This window comes from Brienomyrus brachyistius, chromosome 8 (assembly GCF_023856365.1).
Source record: "Brienomyrus brachyistius isolate T26 chromosome 8, BBRACH_0.4, whole genome shotgun sequence".
NCBI classification, from domain to species: Eukaryota; Metazoa; Chordata; class Actinopteri; order Osteoglossiformes; family Mormyridae; genus Brienomyrus; species Brienomyrus brachyistius.
In genome coordinates this window covers 22,872,839-22,879,112 of record NC_064540.1, presented here as the reverse complement: position 1 = coordinate 22,879,112, position 6,274 = coordinate 22,872,839, and positions in this window count along the sequence as shown.

The following is a 6,274-nucleotide window of genomic DNA, read 5'->3' as shown; positions in this document are numbered from 1 at the left end:
AAATTAGATTAATGCTTTAAAAACTGTGTGGTTATGTAAATATCTAACAAATGTTACCATTTAATCGTGTAATACACCCCTGTTTCTGGGATTTGAAGATCCGTTCCTACTAAGGAAAGAGCGGAACAGCGCCGTGGGACAAACCAATCCTCCACCTGTGTGCAGTGCGGTGGGGGAATGATGCCGATTGATAATATTTACTCACAACTTTACCATTTTAATCTGGAAAGGTAGCATTGTCTAATAACAATGACACTGTTGTAGGCAATTTTGTCTAATTTTAATACACATAGTTTCATAGATTTTTTAATATGTTTTCTCATTTAAGCGAGATGAGGGAATGCGGGTCCCCATGCAAAATAATGGGCATTAATGACTTCCTCATTGTTCGGCCACTTTGAGGTCTCTGTACCCTGCAACAGGGAGCTGAACGTATGATGGAAGGACGCTGCTGTTCTGGAAATCAAGTCCTGTGATATTTCATTCTATTTAATATGTTTTTGTTTCTGATGACCTTGTAGTTTTTGTTATTTGTGTTATATTTCGATATATTCTCAGACAGCTTGACCAAAACCCACTGAATGCATCATCCCACGATATCAACCTATCAGCTGAAGTTCTAAACAATGAGGTGAAAACTTAATAAGTATTAAAATGTTGGAGGCTTGGGTTCCGATTAGGTAAGTAATAATAATTTAAAAAAATAATAATTATAATCATTTGGAATGTTTGACACCATGTTACTTCTCACTAGACCACTGACTTCCTAAGCGGGGGTCTGGGGGGGGGGGGGGGGGTTTACAGACATCATCAGGCAGGTGGCTTTGCAGTGGAACCGCCCACAATTCCTAACACTACGCAGATGGAGAGGGGTAGTGGGCCCCTGTACCAGCATGACTGCTGGGTGATGAGACTCATCTAATCCACCCCCATATCTCCTTAACCTCCTCCCGCAACTTCCGGAAAGGGCTGGCTGCTTCTCCAACCACCAACTAAATCCAGCATTAGAAGATGAGTAATTGTACTATTCTCAACACATTTTATAATATAGTGAAAAACAAGATTTTGGTGCATGGAGATGCATCACACACAAAAACAGGAAAAAGAGTCAAATTCAAACATTCAAGGCTAAAAATATATCTATATTGTACATATATTATATGTCTATATTAAAATAATCAGCATCAACAAAAGATTGACACTGAAATTGTAAATCATTAAACAAATTGAGACAGAACAGCTTTATATGCATAATACTGTAAAAATATGCATAGTTAAATGGCAGTGCATGGTATATACAGATGTGTAGATGATGTCAGCTAGTGAAGTGCTAGGATAAAATAGATAAAAAAAAGATGCATCTACTGATAAATCCATTAATCCATCCTCATTCCATTGCTCTCAGTTTTAAAAGATTGCAACACCAGTATCAAAGTGGTCTCAGTAAGTGCAACACCACCGAGTACTTATAAAGGAAGGATGGGGCATGGAGCTGTTAAGCAGAGGCACAAAACTGCCCCTGCTCTATAACTGCAAAATTTAAATACATTTTCAGCACCAAAGCTCTAAGGACAAAGGTTTGGAATCACTGGCTTCAAATATAAGGGGATTTTACTTGGCTGAGAGGAGGATACTGTCCAGATTTACATCCATTATGGTCAGTCCCTCTCACCCCCTGCATGACACAGTGAGGACATTATGAAGCTCCTTCAGCAACAGACTACTGCTTCCAACATGGATGAAGGAACGCTTCCGTAGGTCCTTCATTCCATCTGCCATCAGACTTTATAACACCTTAGTCACCTAAAGTTCATAAATTATGTCAGTATTCTGTATATTGTGCAATATCCGCTGCATAGGCATACAACTATATTTACATCACTCTGTGCAATCTGTATGTATGTGTATTTTGGGTCTGTGCAATTTGTGTAATTGTGTGCACTAATTTTATTATTTATTTTATTTGTTACAGTACGTTTTTGGTCTCTTTCTTTTGTATTGCTTTTTATTTACTGGCTGTTGCAACAAGTAAATTTTCCCAGTGTGGGATCAATAAAGTCTGTGTGTCTGTCTGTCTGTCTGTCTATCTATCTATTCAAGACAACCCAAATACCTGGTACCTGAATAGGCCCCCATAGAATACCACACAGTACAAAGAATAATGAGCCTTATATTCTTTTACCAGACCATAAATTTATTAAACAGGTTAGTGGCTAACACTGTAGCTTCATACCTCTAGAACAGTGGTTCTCAAACTCAGTCCTTGGGACAAACTGCCCTGCTTGTTTTCCAGCTATCCCTGCCCTACACACTGCTGATTACCTGGATCAGGTGTGTTCAGCCAATCAGAAGCTGAAAGACAGCTGGGACTTGTGTGTGGGGGAGGGATAGCAGGAAAACACGCAGGACAGTGGGGCCCGAGGACCGAGTTTGAGAACCACTGTTCTAGGGCTCAGGGTTCGAGCACTGCTGATTGTCCAGCCTTCTTTCACCTGTGAGTCAGGTTTGAAGCCTCTGGCCAATCAGAATCAGTAATTATTAAACCAACTACTTGGGAGAACTGAAAACACGACCTGGATTTGGAATCAAGTTCCACAGTTGAATAGCCCTGCTCTATGGCTTGGGGTTTGAAGCTTGCAGTTAGCTCTGTGGGTTGGCCTTTAAATGGATGTGAGTGTGTGCCCTGTAATGAAGTGACGTATCATCCAGGATTCCCCTATCTATCTTCCTAGCATAGGACCCAAGGGTTACTGTGACTGTACTGAATAAGCATTAATGGAAGATAGATGTATTTACTATTTTCAGTTTATTTTAATGCTTGCTATTTTGTGGATCAAATAATATAGTATTATATTAGTATACATTATTTATTAGTATTACCAATAGTTTTTTCTTACTGTTTTCTTTTTATGAAGGTGATGTGCAGCTCAGTGGGTTAGGCTGAAGTGTTTGTGATGGTAAGGTTGTCGGTTCAAATTCCATGATCTGCAAAGTGGCTTTGCAATTGTGCTTCTGAGCAAATCTCATAACTCTCAACTGGAGAGAAAATTCCCAAGACTCCCATATATGGTTCCCATATATGATGAGGAAGCCTGACTTTAGGTCATTGGATGTCACATTTGAAAATTTTTGTAATTTCACTTGCTCCAGGGACTGTCCGACCCTGCTTTCAAATAATCGGCTAAATAAATAATTATCCATCCATCCATTTTCTGAAACCGCTTATCCTGTTCAGGGTCACAGGGGGTCTAGAGCCTATTGGCACAAGGCAGGGAACATCACAGGATGGGGTAGCAACCCATCGCAGGCCGCACTCACACACCATTTACTCACAAACACACGTACGGGAAATTTGGTACCTCAACATGCTTTTGCAAATTCTACTCACAGGGAGACATGGCAAAGACTCGAACCCTAGCTCCAGAAGTGCGAGGCGATAATCCTAACCAAAGCATCATTTATTAATAATAATAATAATAATAATAATAACAACAATAATGACCATATTTTGTTAATCATGGTCAAACATAGTAGAACATGTAACAGAATCAGCTGATAATAGTTTAGTAGTTATTTTAGACAGCCGGCGTGCTTATTACACCCTTGTTACGTATTGGGTAAACCAGCGTAAGTACGGGTGGAATTAAACAAAGGCGGCAGCTCTAATTGGTAGGATATTGTTATGCCGAAATGATTATGGATGCTGGTTTCGACCTGTTTATAAAAACATTCCCATTATGTGCTTAAATCCACTTTTAGCATCTAATATTAAAAGCATCTTACAAAATGTTCAACAGGTATAAAAATGTGCTCTAAGGAACATTGCTTGCGATTAATGCTGTCAACTTCGAGTCACGGAACGTCAGGAAAGTTATTCCGCCCTCGAACCTTACCAAACCTGTTAATGTGAAAATGCAGGAATTTTAACCAAAAGATCAATCATCTGGCAATGGATTGTCTGTACCATTATTCTTATATCCGAACAAAGGTATAAATACAAGATTATAAACTACCAAAGAATGGATGAAAATGTTTAATTTCGTTAACTTTAGCTGTAAAAGGGGAGGAAATATAGAAGAGCTCTATATATGAAGTTCTTAACACTGTCGCCTCTCACGTAGTTTGTAATAAATATGTCTACGTTCCAGTATCTATCTATTAATTGTAATTTTGAAAGTACTCGTCAATTCTTCGTTTTGTGTGTTATTGTGAGCGCGAGCGCTGCGGATTTTTGAAAAATTTTCTTTAAAAAGGTCCCTATAAAGTGCTGAGGCCGCTGAATCAACCACAATATGCATGTGAATAATGCTGAGAAGTACTTTCTCCTGGATACTGATGCACTTTCACCACATCGTCTCATATTCCCTTATCCAGCCCTCTGCCTCCCCCTGCTGGACTGGCCTGGTATAATACGAGCAGGTTCGGCAGATTGGTTCAGCACTTGGCGGCGTCTGGACCTCAATGTACGACCGAAGTAGCTTGGGGGTGGCACGGTTTCTGATGGAATGTCTCCACTAGATGGTGCCCCACCTGCCCTGAACTGGCCATTTAGCATTTTCCAGGTGGACCAATGAGTTTATGGGCCAAGAAAATGTATTGAAGCAGACCCCAAAGTCTGATGATTTTTAACCCCAGTCCAGCTCTGAGTCCCACACCCCCAGCAAGCTTCACTACCAGCATCTATCCTTCCTTACAGACCAACAGCATCATGTTGTCTACCATATGAGAATTTTGGCCACTCACTGAAACAGGTCTGACAAAAATAAAGTAGGTACACCACCACTTTGCAGAGATGTTTTTTTGAAGTGATAAAACAGGTCAGTTTTGCTATTTTTGGAGAGAATGTTCCAGACCTCAGAGCCAGTGAAAGTCCCCACTTACATTCAAATTTTTCCATTAGACTTCAGTGAGCCAGGATATAATTAACCCTATTTTTCCAGAGATAGTGGGTCCAAGGTGTTGACCTCAACAGCGCCCCCTGGGAATATTCCACAATATGCTCCTCTCACCTATCCCATATTGCAAGTGGACTGTGTGGCACAGGAGCACAGCCTGACCTAAAGTGGTGAATATCGATAGGAAATTACTTGACAAAATTACAGCTTTGGTGATTTCAACATTGATAGGGACCAAATTAACCCCGTAGCTCCGCCCCCTAAACGCACACATGTCCCTATAGCAGTGTTTCTCAACCCAGTCCTTGGGGAACTCCGGACAGTTAAACGTTTTTGCTCCCTCCTAGCTCTCAACCAATCAGGAACACAGAATACCTGGTACAGGTGTGCTGGGAGCTGAGAGGAAGCAAAAACGTGGACTGCTGGGGTTCCCAGAGGACTGGGCTGGGAAATACTGCCCTATATCATCCATACCCAAATCTATGGCCTTACTGTAAATCAATTGTGACTTAAACTGAAAGGAAAATGTTTGTCGCCTTCATGTTATACTGCATTTCAGTCACATTTAGTCATTTTGGTCACCATTAAGTACCGTAAACCTCTGATATCACAGTTTACACACTTCAAATATGCTGCTACATTCCCCAGCCCACGAGCATTCTGTGGAATAAGGATGTGTATCAGTTTTCATATCTTGATCACAGCCTGGTTTCGTTTCCTTTGGCCAGGAAAAGATAGCCAGCCTCCTTCAGTTTCAAAACGCGTTCCCACTGCAGTCACAGTCATTTCCGGCTGTCACATGAGGTCATGTTTATCTTGGTTTTATGTAGCTAAGTCATTTTTAAACTTACAGTTTCAAACATCGCAAATGAGCTGCCATTTACGTTCTGTTTAGCATCACAAAGTAGGTAAGGAATGAGCATTGATCTGTCCATTTTTCAGTCATTCTGCAGTCTCACAAGCTTGAATTATTGCAGGTTAGGCAACTAACCAACCAATATCTGAGCACTAGAGGGCAGACTGCACCTACGTAGGTAAACTATTGTTCCAGCAAAGATGAAAGAAAATGTATTAGATTCAAAAAATGATTTTGATGTCAAGCTGAAGTGGTTTCTGTGAAGGGTGGTGTTTGTCATTCTGATTGTAAAGCAAAGATTATTTCTGGCATTCACCAAATTCTCAGTCCAGCTTACACTCAGTCCTACACAGCAGATGTTGAACATTTTGAATTGTTGTACTGTTTGGGGGGCACAGATGCGTTTCTTTGACCTTAACGTCCTCCAAGTATTACTTACACTAGATGGCAGACATTAAGAAACAAAAGACAAGTTTGAAAACCAATAAGTTATTTTGTAGTGCTTTGCAGTTAGATTTTACAG